Source organism: Cupressus sempervirens, chromosome 10, assembly GCF_028749045.1.
Source record: "Cupressus sempervirens isolate cs-2001-9-10 chromosome 10, ASM2874904v1, whole genome shotgun sequence".
NCBI classification, from domain to species: domain Eukaryota; kingdom Viridiplantae; phylum Streptophyta; class Pinopsida; order Cupressales; family Cupressaceae; genus Cupressus; species Cupressus sempervirens.
The window spans coordinates 866,531,933-866,546,920 of NC_143127.1; the positions used below are offsets into that span (position 1 = coordinate 866,531,933).

General features: G+C 31.8%; 1 pseudogene; it reads right to left on the minus strand.

The window, feature by feature from the left end:
- Positions 1 to 1,096: 1,096 nt before the first annotated feature.
- LOC149536764 (wax ester synthase/diacylglycerol acyltransferase 11-like) lies at positions 1,097 to 3,267 on the minus strand (annotated as a pseudogene).
- Between the last annotated feature and the right edge of the window lie 11,721 nt (positions 3,268 to 14,988).

The following is a 14,988-nucleotide window of genomic DNA, read 5'->3' on the forward strand; positions in this document are numbered from 1 at the left end:
ATAACATGAAAGTCAATTTTTGACTTAGACACAATAATTAAACACAATACAAATGTAATGATTAAACTAGATCTATTTCTTTCAAGCCTAGATTTCAATATTTCTAATATTCTATGTAAAAAAAATTTCACATACTTCTATCACAAAAGGAGTATCTAGATTTTTTTTACATCTATTGAATTTAGAAAATTATATTGTGTTATGCAAGATCTTTGTGCTTTTGAATTTAGGACATTCAAAGGTGTCTTGAAATAGAGCAAACATGTGTGTCATCCAAATCTTAGACATTTTGTTATAAGATTAAAGTATCCTATCTTACAAGGTTAGGTGTCATTAATGGAAGAATTAGTGCTTATTAAAGATTGACATACACATTCTATAAGGATATTTATTGTTGAATTATCTTGAGTTATAAATATTTAGAGTGAATTTTCTCGATCCAACATAATTCTATATTAAAATTATTTTTATATTTGTTTTCCCTTGTTGGTAGTCTTTTATATCCATTGTAAATTTTAATGAATCATTATAAATATGTTTCTTTCTTGGAATAATCATCCACTTCATTTGATTTTTAGCTCTATTAAGACCCTTATGATTACTAGAATGTTTTTTATTTTTAAAGAAATACATTAAAAGATAGCTAACTGATTGAAAAATACAATAAAATATAATTTTTTTTGTTAAACTACTTATTTTATTTTGTTAGGAATATAAATTCTTAGTAACATTATTATAGATTAATTAATCATAAAAATACATTAACAAAATGCAAACATAAAAATGTCAAAATAGGTATACATTTACATACATGAAAAATTATAATGCACATTTCACAATTCTCATGAATGACTATAGTTAAACAATTGGAAAACTACTACTTACCCTATATATTACATTAAACCAAGGCTTAGTATTGACACTTGTACATTCTAACATTAATTCAAAACCACAAATTTAGCCAACATGTTTGAGCTCTAATGTGGGTGCTAAAATTTAAAATAATCACACCCAAGCTTAGGGATAAGCTCTTATTTAAAAAAAAGTGGAAAAATCTAGACTAGAAGGAAATATTTAATTCTATGACCCAATTATGTTATCCCTCTATGGCCTCCATCATCTCATCAAAACACTTAGTGAAACACTTGACCAGAGTATCGATATTCTCCTTGGTGCCAATCACTTCCAACATCATGCTTCCCATGTAAATCACAACTTTCAAAAGAAGAGTTTGTATAATAAAAAAATTTGTTACACTAAATAATATCCCTCCAAGAAAATAGAGTTTAGCACTAATATATCATATTTGTAACTTGAATATGAAACTTCAAGTAGGAGATATATATTCTTACATTGATAATCAATATAAAGGTGGTGAACAGGTAACATATTTATTTATGACCACTAAATTACTTTCTAAGGAGTCCTTGATACCAAGAAAGAGATGCTCTTAACATGAATTTAATTGATTTCTATCTTATCTATAGGGTTGATCATATTCGATAATGCTAATGTCATGTTTTCAAGTATGTTATACATGCCAACAAAAAATGCCTGAACTACTTAATAGTAGAAACTTTAGTTAAAAATAATATTGTATTGCCCTATAAAGTAATCAAATTTCAATTAACATAAATCATATGCCTGTGGGCCCAGATAGCTGAGTAGTTTTCTATTGATAAGGACTTCAAGTGTCATTTTCTTTTTGTCTATGACTCTTCACATGAAGTCTAATGGACTCTCTGCAATATTTGTAGGCATAGGGATTTGTAACATCTGAGTGCAATTTCCCCATGGTGCTTGACCATTAAGTTTTATAATTTCTTTGATATCCTACAAAAATCCACGATAAAGTTAGGTTTTCTCATATTTTTTAAATTTCAATAGAAGTTCATCAATCAAGAAACTATTAATGGATATTAGTTTATTTGGGAACATGTGTAGCTAATAACTTTTTTTTATCAAAGGAGTTGTACATTTATGGTAGGTTGGTCAAGAATTTTCTGGATTTCCTCCTAGTGCTACAATGTTAAATTTCAACAATTATTTATATTCTATAAATATTCACAATAAAATTAAGAAATCTTACAATTGTTGAATAATAATAATTACTAAAAATTAAAAAATTAATGAAAAATATTGTTTCATTAAAGAGTCTATTTTTTACAGAAAAATTTAGACTAGACATTTAATTTTATGATGGTTATTATCTTACAAATATTTTCTATAGTCTTTGGAAGATGATTCAATAACAAATATTGAAAGATTATAATGGTTATGCCTAATAAGATAAAATGTTTCTTTGACATATTATCTAGATATTACATTTTAAATCTACATTTTTTGTATTATTATTTATTATTTATCTACTACTTATTGGTAACTATTGTACAATGTAATAATATTTAATTTTTTGAATACCTTCAATCCTAATAGTGCTCTTGTATTCATGAATTTAATCCACATTACTCTTTACTTTGTCATTTCCTTCTTGACTTTTACCACTTGTCTTGAAAAAGTATGTATAATTAACTATTATATATGACATTGGAGATATGAGACCATACTATGAAGAGTAAGAATTATAGTTAGATTATAAACATTCATTCTGTACACCTTGAGAAAGAGTTTCCTTGAGGTATTGTTGAAAACCACCAAATATAATGTCCATTACAAGATCATTAACCATCTACAAAAGTATTTTACCAAAATGAGAATGCTTGAAAAGATTAAATGTATACCATACAAATATCAAATGAGAGTGAGATAAAGAAGTTTTTCCTCCAATGGAATTCTTCATTTTTTGATGTCATCCATGAGGAAGGTAACAAAGGATATGACTTTGTGCAACATTTCAACACTAAGAGGCCCACAAAAGGGAAACTTTCTATCATTCATCCATATAATTCTAAGGAAGTTGCTTATGAGATCACAAAAAGTATACCACAGTACAAGAAGAGGCATGAATAATAGCCTATGAAGGATGCAATACATAATTTCCATGGAAAGCTGTGATGAATAATATGGAATCCTTTTGTGAGGTAGAGATTTCATGTGTGAAGGAAAGGTAACAAGGAAATTTAGATAATTTATTATGGTGACATAATAGAGAAGTAGAAACATGAGGAAAACACCATCACCTAAGGAATGGTGCATATTTATAACTAATGTGGATTTGGCCTTGCTTGTTTTTTAGTTGAGAATGTGAAATGAACGAATGAACTTACATTTGGGAAGATGGTTTAAATGAATATTACCGATATACATTTTAAAAAACTTTGTTAGCATGAATGCTAATGATGTTGAAAAATACAATTGGGACAATTATTATGTTGTCATTGATGTAAAACCTTACTAGTGAGATATTTACTAATAGTGTAGACTACCATATCAATTGATTGATGAAGAGGAAATGAAAAGAGAGATAACTAGATAAACCAGTGAATTGTTGAGTATAGTATGTTTGAATTACAATGGGTACTTGATCAATTAGTCATTGACAATATAATGTGTTGTTTAATCATTATATGAAGTGAATAAGGTAGTTGATTTAATATATAGAAGAGAAGAGAACAAGTTGAGTAAAACACCAAGCTTGACCAAGTGACAATTTTACTAGGCTAATGAAGTTGAATATTAAGGAACTCAAGAGATAGATGAGAAAACAATATTATCTAAGTGTTAGTTATGGTCCAAGAAGATGAAGAAGCAATATGTAGTAGTGATCAAGCATAGTGAAGGTTGAGTGATCCAGTGTAAGCCAAGAGAGACAGAATAATAGAGACTAAGCTACATAGTGTAGACTAAGCATAAGAAAATATTGATGATTGAGTGTCATCATTTTAACATTTTGTGAAGAATTGAGTTTTGAGATTGACATAGATGAATTTTTGGATTGTTCAAAACACTTAGATGGTGAGGATTTCTGAGCTATCATATTTTTAAGTGATCAAAAGAAAGGATTAAAAGAGAAGTCTATAGAAAGGAGAAGAAGTACAAAATAATGATAATATTTATTGAATCAAATCAAACCCTAAGATCTATGGTGATGTTTAAATGGAAAAAGATCAAAGGTACCTATTTAAGGAGGCATAAGGGATGTTTATAAAAGTTGGCTCATTTTTTATTTTGTGATTTTGTGGAGAACCTTTGAAGAATAGAGTAGAAGAAGAAAAGTGGGAAGATTGGTGAATTGTGATTTCTTGAAGGGTTTCCAAGGAGATCAAAGATGGAGAATATAATGAAGTCAAGTTAATAAACTGACAAATGAGTTGAATGGAGATCTAAATTTACAAAATGAGTTGTATCTTGATAAATCAAACCAAGTTGTTACTTTTTAGCCATTCTGGTAGTAAAACCCTTTATTCAAGGTTGACCTAACCATCATTAATAAATCCTTTAATCAAGGTTACATTCTAATGGAATGATTCAAATTTTTCTAACTAGGCCACTCCTAATAGGGTGATTAAATCCCCTAATAAAATCACACCTAACATTGTGTTTTGTAACCTTTAATAGGGTTGGCTCTTAACTGAGCTCACTTGACAAGAGTGAAAAACAATAACATGTTACTTGGTGGTTCTACCTAATTGGGTTTCTACATTAGATCCTGGTGTCATATATGTGTGAATGTTATATGTGTGATGCATGCTATTTACTATTATTTATTTATGTTAGTTGACATATACTGAGCATAGTGCTAGTAATAAATGAATAAGTTAAGTTGATGATAAGTTGCTATATTGGATGATTGATTTTATGAGTTTGAATAAGTTGTGTGAAGTTGTTAAAAGTTGAATTGGTACATATGGACCCAAGGATCATTGATTCCCCCCACCCCCTCTTAGTTATTCTAAATCTTTTGAAAATTGGTATTAGAGCTCTGGTGTTTGAAAATAAATATTGAGGGAACTTAAAGTATCAAGATATAAAAGAGAGAGGAACCTAAGATGAAGAAGGGGAACTTCCCTACATAGAAAAAACTAATGAGAATACATCTATCTAGAGTTGGAGATTCCACATTATACTACGTGGAAAATAATATATTGAAGTACCTAGAACCACAATTATTGAAAAATTGAAGGAGAAGCACTATCACAAACAAATGATGATAGATCTAGCATCTTTCCCAAGTTTTGTTGAATTTGATGAAGTAAAGGAGTGAACTATGAGAAATAAAATTCAGGATAAGATGGATAAAATCCATGGAGGAGACAAAAATGTTTTAAGGGATAAAGCATAAAGTTTGAGAGGAAATTTTGATGACATGAGAATGAAAGAAGGAGAGACTATTGCACTTTATTGTGGCCAAATCAAGGAGGTTGTGAATTCTTCTAGAGGTTGTAGAGGAGACATATCTAATGAGGCATTGATAAGAAAGGTATTGAGAACTTTATTTCCCATCTATTCAATTAGAGTATCCACAATTCAAGAACTGAGATGTACACCTAGTAATGATATGGCTTCAGATAGTCTAATTGGTAGACTCTTTGCATTTGAATAGTCAAATTTTGATAACCATACATCAACTACTATTGAATCTTCTTTCAAGTCTCAACTATCCTTTGATGGATGCAAAATAAAGAAAATGAGTAAGCATTTGGATAGTGATAGTGAAATAGATGATGATCTTGATGATCTTGAAGCATTATTGGCAAGAAGGCTACTAGAAGGAAAGGGAAAATATTGTTATCTATTTTACATGTAAAAAAGTTGGTCATATTGATGCAAGATATTATGATAGAGATGATAAGGAAGAAAAGAAAGACAAAAAGTACGGAGGAAGGAATGACAATAGAGAGAACCAAGGTAACAAAGACGACAAAGGAAAAGGTAAGAAATCCTATTACATGTGAATAAGAATGATAGATGGATAATTGATAGTGGTTGTTTATATCATATGACTAGTGATAAAGTAAGCTTGAAAATATATAACATTATAATGGGAGTAGTGGTAAGTTTGGAAATGATGGACCATGTTGTGTAAAAGATAAAGGATCAATAACTTTGAATGATAAGATCAGATGTGACAATGCATATTAGGTTGATGGTTTAAAGTATAACTTGTTGAGTGTGGCATCACTAAATAGTTCAAGCTACCGAGTTGAACTCCATAATAGAAAGGAAAATATTTATGATGCTACTGGTGAACTAATTGTAAATGGAGAGAAAAAAAGAGGTAATTTATTCTATATATACTTATTTGAAGATAATTGTTTATTCACACAATTTGAAGATGTTTGGTTATGGCATAAGAGGCTATGTTATGTGAACTTTGATAATTTGGTATTCATTAGTAAGATGAAAAGAGTAAGAAGATTACCAGTATTGAGTAAACTTAATAAAATGATGTGAAAACAATGTCAAATAGAAAAAAATGACAAAGTATAGCTTCAAGAGAAAGAGCTATTCTTCTAATGATATTTTGGATTTGTTTCATACTGATTTATGTGATCCTATTAGAGTGAAAAGTTATAACAATGACAAATACTTTATTCTATTTGTTGATGATTTCTCTAGAATGATGACCATGATGTTTCTTAAAAAAATTGATGCATTTCAAATATTTAAGTGGTATTTGGATAGAGTTGAAAATAAAATAGTTAAGAGTATGAAATCCTTGATATTAGATAGAGGAGGTGAATTCATATCACACGTGTTCAAAATATTTTGCAATGACAAAGGAATCAAAAGACAAATGAGTGAACCAAGGACTCGACCACATAATGGGATAGATGAAAGAAGGAATAGATAAATCATGGGTTGTTAAAGGACACTAATGATGGAGAAGAATGTTTCATAATAGTACTAGAGAGAAGTAGCAAGTATAGAGGTCTATACTCTTAACAAAGTTCAAGTTAAGAAAGGTACAAATAAAATCCCTTTTAAACTTTGGTATGGATATATACCTAATGTAAATTATTTTAAACTCTTTTGAAGGAAATGTTACATAATGAAGGATGAAAGGAAAGGAAAAATTGATGCAAAAAGTGATGAAGGTATATTCCTAAGATATTCCACTGCTATAAAAGCATACAAGCATTTGAATTCTAACACTAACAAAATTATGGAAAGTGAAAATGTTAGTTGATGAATTTGTAGAAAAGAATGAAGAGGAATCTAGGAAAGAACCTAAAGATTACAAAATTTTTATCTACATCTATGAAGGAGAACCTATTACATTACTTGAACAAGAGAAAGAGGCTCTCAAGCATCAACAACTAGGCATTGCCAAGATTCAACAAAAAAGATCTATTGATAATCAGGCTATAGGAGTCAGTCACATAGAAAAGAAGATGAACGTGAGAGAGAGGAAACCAAACACCAGACAAAAAATTATCAAGTTGTAGCCATAGATACTTGAAGACAATGTGCAAGAAGAACCGAGTGAATTACCATGAGAATAAAAAAGACCTAAATCATTATTAGAAAAATATGTAAGAAGACCCCATACACCAGACCAAATCATTAGAGCCAAAGATTCTGGAATCATGAAAAGAAACAAGTTGAAGAAAGATACATGTTTACTATGTGAGTTTAAGCCTAGATTAGTTAAAGATGCTTTGGATAATGAAGATTGGATTAAAGAAATGAATCGGTAGATTGATCAAATAGAGAAGAACAAGACATGGACATTGGTAACATGGTCAAAGGACAAGAATATGATTGGAACAAAATGGGTATTTAGAATCAAGGTGAATGAGAAATCTATTGTCACAAGGAACAAAGAAAGACTAGTTTGTAATGGATATACATAAGAGGAAGGAGTTGAATATGGAGAGACATTTTCACTAGTTGAAAGGTTGGAAGGAGTAAGAACTTTTCTTGCATATGCTTCTTACAAAGGATTCAAAGAATATCAAATGGATGTCAAATCTGCATTTTTGAAAGAAATCTTGGAAGAAGTTTACATTGATCAACCTGAAGGATTTGTTCACCATCACAAGAGGAACATTGTATGAAAAATGCACAAAGAATTATATAGCTTGAAACACTCCCCTAGAGCATGGTATAAAAGTTTAAACACTTATTTTCTAAAAAATGGTTTTGTAAGGACTAATGAGAATAAAAATTTGTACTTGAAAAGTGAATTTGAAAGTAAGATACTACTAGCTAATTTTTTTTTTGATGATATCATATTTAGAGCACATTATTTGTTGTGCAATTTTTTTCTAATGAGATGATGAAATAATTTGACATGTCAATGTTTGGAGAGATTAAATTGTTGGAATATTCAAATGGGAAGAGTAGTTTTGAGAGGGGGGGGGGGGGGTGAATACAAAGTACCAGTTTTTATTCTTTAAAACCCTTATTAACACATAACTAAAAAAATATACATGCATGTAAACATATAAGCAAACATGAAATGAAAGCATGCATCAACACATAACACAAAGATTTAGTAACCCAAAAACCCTCCATGAATAAGAAGGTAAAATTGGGGTGCAGATGACACCCACAAAAATCACTGCAGTAATCAATGTTCAACCACTTCTAATGGTCTGCCCTATGAAAGGCCTGCCCTATTAAAGGCTTTACACTATGTCAATAGTGACCTAGTTAAGGGATTTACAAACACTTACATGAAGTGCAACCCTGTTAAAGGATTTACAATAGGTTGTTAAACCCACCTAATACACAGGATTTTCAATCACCTTCTACAAAGGTTCTTTTGCCTAGCTGTTAAGCTAACCTATCAATATAGGATTTCAACTTCTAATACAATTGTGAGAGAGTTTTAGAATATTTGACCTAATTGAATGCAATCTCAAATTGCTGGGTTCAGGTACTAGATCTTCTCTTCTCATTCTGATCCTTGCTTGATCTAATCTTTGTATGTGTTCCTTGACTCTTGTACTATTCTGACCAACTGGATAGGAAACTGTTGCTTTGTTCCTATAAGACTTTCCTTTCTCTCTCTAAAATTTCACTATAATTTCCCCTTAACACTATTCTCATCCACACATGTAATGGATATTCGATCTCCTTATAAAGAATGCAAAGAATTAGGGTTAGGTATGGATCTATGATCCATATTGAATCTCAAATTCCTGCTAACACCTTGCATTTTTTTTCATTGCTTGCATGTATTCTCCATTTTTCTGATTGGTTGCATGCAGATTTTATAGGGAATGTAAATGATTTGACTTTATCCTTTTTCTTCTTCAAAATTTCTCTAAGTCGGCTTGAAAAATGGTTTACATCTTAGTTTGTGAAAGAACAAACTCTTATGCTAGTCCTGATTTACTTGACACTCATTACATTACCGATGCTTGACATGAACTAATTCCTAGATTACTTAACATCTATTACTTTCCTATTTCACTTGGCACTTGTTACTTGCTTGGTTCACTCGACACTTGTTACTTTCCTAGTTCATTCAAAACTTGTTAAATATTGTATTGCATGGCATCTGGACATTTTTGAATTATTCGACACATACTACATTTAGACTTGCTTGGCACCTATTGAAATTCTAGCTTGGCATACATTGTGTGCTTGGCATGTATAGTGAAAAATGGTTAAGTGTGTTGATACTCAATTGTCAAGACTATTCTTTTGACCAACAATCTCCCCCTTTGACATGAGTGTAAAAAACACTTAACTAAGCATTTATGAACTTAATCTTATTGAGTACATTCTTTATCTACTTGACATTCATAAAAAATTCCAAAAATATTGTGAGTAACAATATACCTTATGACTCCCTTTGAGTTGATTATGCCTTGTCCATTCTTGAGACTAAAATTTTGTGCTACTATGATTGATCCTCTCTATCCTTTGTCCTATTTATTGACCCTATATGTTGTATCTGATCTAAAGTTCAAAATTCTGCATCTCCCTCTTTCTACTTTATTACTTGACATCTCCCTTTTTGGCTATTTACAAACTTTTGACTTTATTCTCAAAATGAAAGAATGTAATCAAATAATTCAAACTGTCAAAATTTGGTCTCCCATAGTATCAGCATATATACATGTCTCATCTTTACTTTATCTCCCCCTTTTGGACATTGATGTCAAAGGGTTTTATGGAGTAATAACAAGCTTAGCCAAAAAAGTGATATTTACCTCTAGGAGTATCTTCAAAGCTGCATCCCAGTTTGCTAGTGAAATGTCCAATGACTTATGCTAGATGGAAACCTCTGCTACTATATGTACAAGTCCATCTAAGGTAGAAAGATTTGAATCTTTCTTGATGATTTTTTCTACATACATTTCCTCCTTATGGAGTACCTCCAAGTAAGGGGTTATAGAGGATTGAATTTGCATCGACTTAGCTTTTATATTTGCCTCATCTACTATTAATACAACTAATTCTCTTTGAGTATGAAGTGTTTGAGTAGAATTCTTCTCACTTTAAGCTAGATTGGTGAGGAGTTGCATACTAGAAATCTTTAGATTTCTCTCAAAACTCATTATTTTCTGGTTAGTCTCCTATTTGAAATTGGAAAAATCACACAACTTGTTATACAGGGAGAATATATTCCCAAGTAAAAATTTGAATTTATCTAATTTCTTAGCCAGTTCAACTTGTGATAGTGCTATATCACTAGATATTTTCTCATTTACCTTTCCTTGGAACTTCATTTCTGACCATTCCATTAATTTTGCATTTGTATCATGGTCTTCATTTGTCACCTGATCAACTATATCATATAGTTACTCTACTATTGGCCTTGACTCATCAGGTGTCTACAAGATGAAGGCATCCATAAAGATGTCCTTTATCTCATTTAGTGCTTGCCTATATTTGTATTCTTTTCTTAATACCTCTTGTCTTCTTCTTTTATGTAGTGCATTCTATAGTTCATTAATTTTCTCCTCAGTAAGAGTGCTAGATTCATAGTAAGGTATTGTGATTTCTTCATCAAGCTCAAGAATTCTATAATGAAGTTTCCTAGCTACTTTTGTTGAGCTCAAGCTTGGTGTTCTAATTTGCAATGCTAATGTTTTAGTGCTCAGCTTCTGAAGAGTTTGAGTGGGAGTACTTATTTTTGGTAATTCAACCAAAGTTTGTATTTCAAATTTCTCCTCATCTCTTGTATCTTCCTTCTCTTTAGCTTGTTTCTCCTTTTCACTATCAATGGCTAGGGGTGTTCTAGATAACTATTTTATTTTCTCTTTGTCTTCCCCTACTGCTGAACTCAACACTTGAAGTGCATCTATGACTTCTTTTGGTGAAGATGGTGGATGAAGGAATAGGATTCTAGTAGTTTGTATGGTCGAAGGTGGTCCTTGTGTTTACACCTTGACTTCCTTTGATTTTACTACTACCTTTTGCAACTCATCAACACTGACCAGTATTGGGCTTGAACATAATCTAGCTACTTGTGTTGATTGGTCAAGGATTTTTGCTAGATCCTCTACAGTTAATGGATTGATGTTTTGACCAAAAGTGTCGATAACATCCTTTTTTTTGATAATCTCTGTAGGTATGATGGTGGCATGAGGAGGGGTAGGAGGTGATACTTGTGTGTCTTGCACACTTTGTTCTTGTTGCTCATATGTACCCTTTTATTCCTCTTTATTCTCCTCTTCATCTTTCTTTTCTTCTTCCACTTTCTTCTCTTCCTCAATCTTCTTCTCTCCTTCCTTCTTCTCTTCCTCCTTCTTCCCTATTTTTGTTTCCTTTATCTTGGCACTTGCTTTTGCCTTGTATTCTTTATCAAACACATCATCAATTTTCTTATTAATTATTTTCCACAATCTTGTGGATTTTCTGACTACATCTTCAATTTTATTCTACAAAATACTAAATGCTCTATACTTTGGAGTAAACCTATTATTGTGCCTCTTGATTGCATTATTCACTTGACCCTTAGTCAAATCAGGTAACAATCTAGCTAGAGTAGACTCCCTTATTTCTTTTTCCATTTTCAAGAAAAAATACCATTTATCTTCTACTATTTTTTACAATTCCTTGGGTATTGAGCCATCTAGCTCTAGAAGTGTGTGCTTGTATTCAACCATCATAGCATGCATAGATTCCTCTATCTTATTTTGATCTTCCTTTGTGAGCTTCTTAAAATCTAAGTTCTTTAAATATTTCAAATCATCATTTCTAATCTTTGTACACAATTTATCTATAGCAGACTTAGGTGGATGACTTATCACTTTGAACTGACTATTATCTTTTGTTTCTATCTTTTCTTCATTTGATTCAGGTTTAGCTACATATTTTCTTCTTTTTCTTGGCTCCTCTTCAATCTTCTTAGTGGTTTTCCTCTTTTCTACCCTTCTTTAGCCTTTTATGTTGTAGCTCTGGTGGTGGCTCTTGTAGTGGGCTTCTTTGGTGCAATTTTTGCCACTTTCTTTGCTTTGGGTTGAGGAGTATGTGGAATTTTAGCCTTCCTTTTGGTGACTTTAGTTCTGATAGGTGCTTCCTTAGCTTCTTCTTCCTTGACACCTTCCTCTTTATCCTCTCCTAGACCTTGTGTTAATTATAGAGGCTCATCTTCTTCATTTTCATTGTCATCCTCTTCTTCATTTGCTTCCTCTTCTTCAACAATACCTACTTCTTCAACACCAAATTTCTTCTTGATCTTCTTCATCAATTTTTATTTCTTCTTTACTACTGTGGTAGTCTTAAGATCTATTAGCACCCTTGATTTGACAACATCATAGGTTCCAAAATGTTTTACAGTCTTGTCAATTTCCTCTGCAAGTAGAGCTGGTATTGCTGCTAAGGCTTGGTCAACATCAAGTTCATAACCTAGTGGACTAAGCCATCTCACTCTAGGTATGACTACTTGTACATAAGTGTAATCAATATCCACAAGAAAGAAACTGTCCTTTTCATGCTTCTCAACTAGTGAAACTAGTATCCTCATTCTCTATTTCATGGAATTTTTGAAATCGTCAAAGTAGCTAGTCATTTGGGCATCAAAATTCTCACCCATCTGCTCAATGAATCCATTTATTTTCTCAACAATGGTCTTATTTGGATCCCATATTACCTTGCCTACTGAAGGGAATTTTTTCATGATATAGAAGAACATACAAACCAAAACTAAGCCAAATTTGCATTGAGCTCCCTTAGACGTCCTTATAGCTCCCAAATTCTCATTGATCTACTATAACATGAGCTCTGCAAGATCATATGTATGATCTTTCTTCACCAATTTATAAGCAACATCCACTGCTATACATGGCACATTGTTTAGTCTTCTTGATTGGTAAAATTTGTGGGATATGACTCTCACAAAAAAAAATCTAGTAGGGGTTATGTGATGGTTTTTATAGTCATTCCTCTATTATTCCATTTTATACATGTATTCTTCTCTATGGCCTCCTTTTTGTCAATTCTTAGGGTCTTTGGCCTATCTAGGCTTGGAATGCCAACAACCCTATGTACAATTTTCTTTGTAAATTTTACTGGCCCTGTCTCTAACCAAAAAGCTCCATCATGGATTCTGCTCAATACTATGCATATCCATTCTATTTTGAAAATAATAGGGAAAACTAGGGCTTTATTTAGACCCTTCTTCTCCACTATGGAGAATTCATCTTTAAGTTTTCCATTTTCACACAGTTTACCAAATGCATTAAAAATCTCTAGATCTCGTATGGCTCCAACTTTACAATTATAACACTTTCAAACATCTTGAACCATGAAAACTTTATCAAGAATTATGGATAGGGCACCAATGGGATCATTTTTATAAGCAACTTCGGGAATGGGCCTAAACTCTAACTATTTGACTTCATTACTAACTAGTTGAATTTCATGACTCTCCTTCTCCTTGGTAGTTCCTAACCCAGATGCCATTTTTTTTGATCTAAGGTTTAAAATAAAATAAACTTTCACACTCTGTGTAGCTTGGCACTTCAATGGAATACCTGTGAATTGATGATTTGGAGTTGAATTAAGGTTGAAATCACTATAAATCATTGTTTGATCATTGTAGAATTGCCTCTTCACTCTGCTTGACTTCACTTTGTGTTTATATAATTCAAAAAATGAATGATTTTCACCTTTATTAGGTTCAAAAACCTAGCATTTATTGCACTTGTGATCATAGCTATACATTTAGCTTCGAAAGATTTTATCAGCTTGGCTTCCACTAAAGTTCATCTACTCGACATCTACTATCTTATTTCACTCATCATCAACTAAAATTTTTGATTGCTCAGCAACCACTAACATGCTTTACTCGGCATCTACTAAACTATTCAACTTAGCATATACTAGAGTTTCACTCGGTAGCCAAAGGTAGCTTGGCATCATCTTCTAACTTTTAACTTGGCATCTTTCCTCATGCATATCTCTTCTTTGGAGTACTTCTATGTTTTCTTGGGCTGGCGTATGAATCTTTATATGTATTAGCCCCATGTATCTATCTTGTGCTTAATTGGATGAGATGTGATCACTTGACCTCTTGGGTGAAGTGATCTCTCCATTTGATATGTTGCATTCACCTTTCTTCTTCCATGTCTTGTTCATTTGTCCTCTAATTTTTTCAACATCAATCTTCTCTTTTCCTTTGTTGACTTTAGTCTTTGGTGCTTTTGACTTTGTAGGATAGTTTTTGCTCATATGACTAGTCTTCAAGCAACTAAAACATGTAGTTTGATTTAGCCACCTACTGTAGCTTCCCTTGAAATGCATCCTTATGCAATTTTTAGGAATGTGTCCATACTCTTGGCAATAGTGACAACTATACCTATCATTATAATCCCAATTGTAGTGATACACATGATTGATTCCTCTTGGAGGATGATTAGGTGTCCACATAGGCTTTGATCTACATTCAAATGCTCTATATCCATATTTTTGTAGTTGTAGTAGTGTCCCTCAAATCTTGTTTTCCTCATGGTCTTGGTTTTGCAATTTTGTGTTGAATGTCCTTTTTTTTGCATTTGTGACAAAAGTTTGCATTCATAGGCTTATCATGCTGATGACTATTCTTGCTTCTACACACATTAGAGGTATGTTCCTTTTTACCACAAAAATGAAAAGTAGGTTTAGTGTTCTTACCTTTATTTA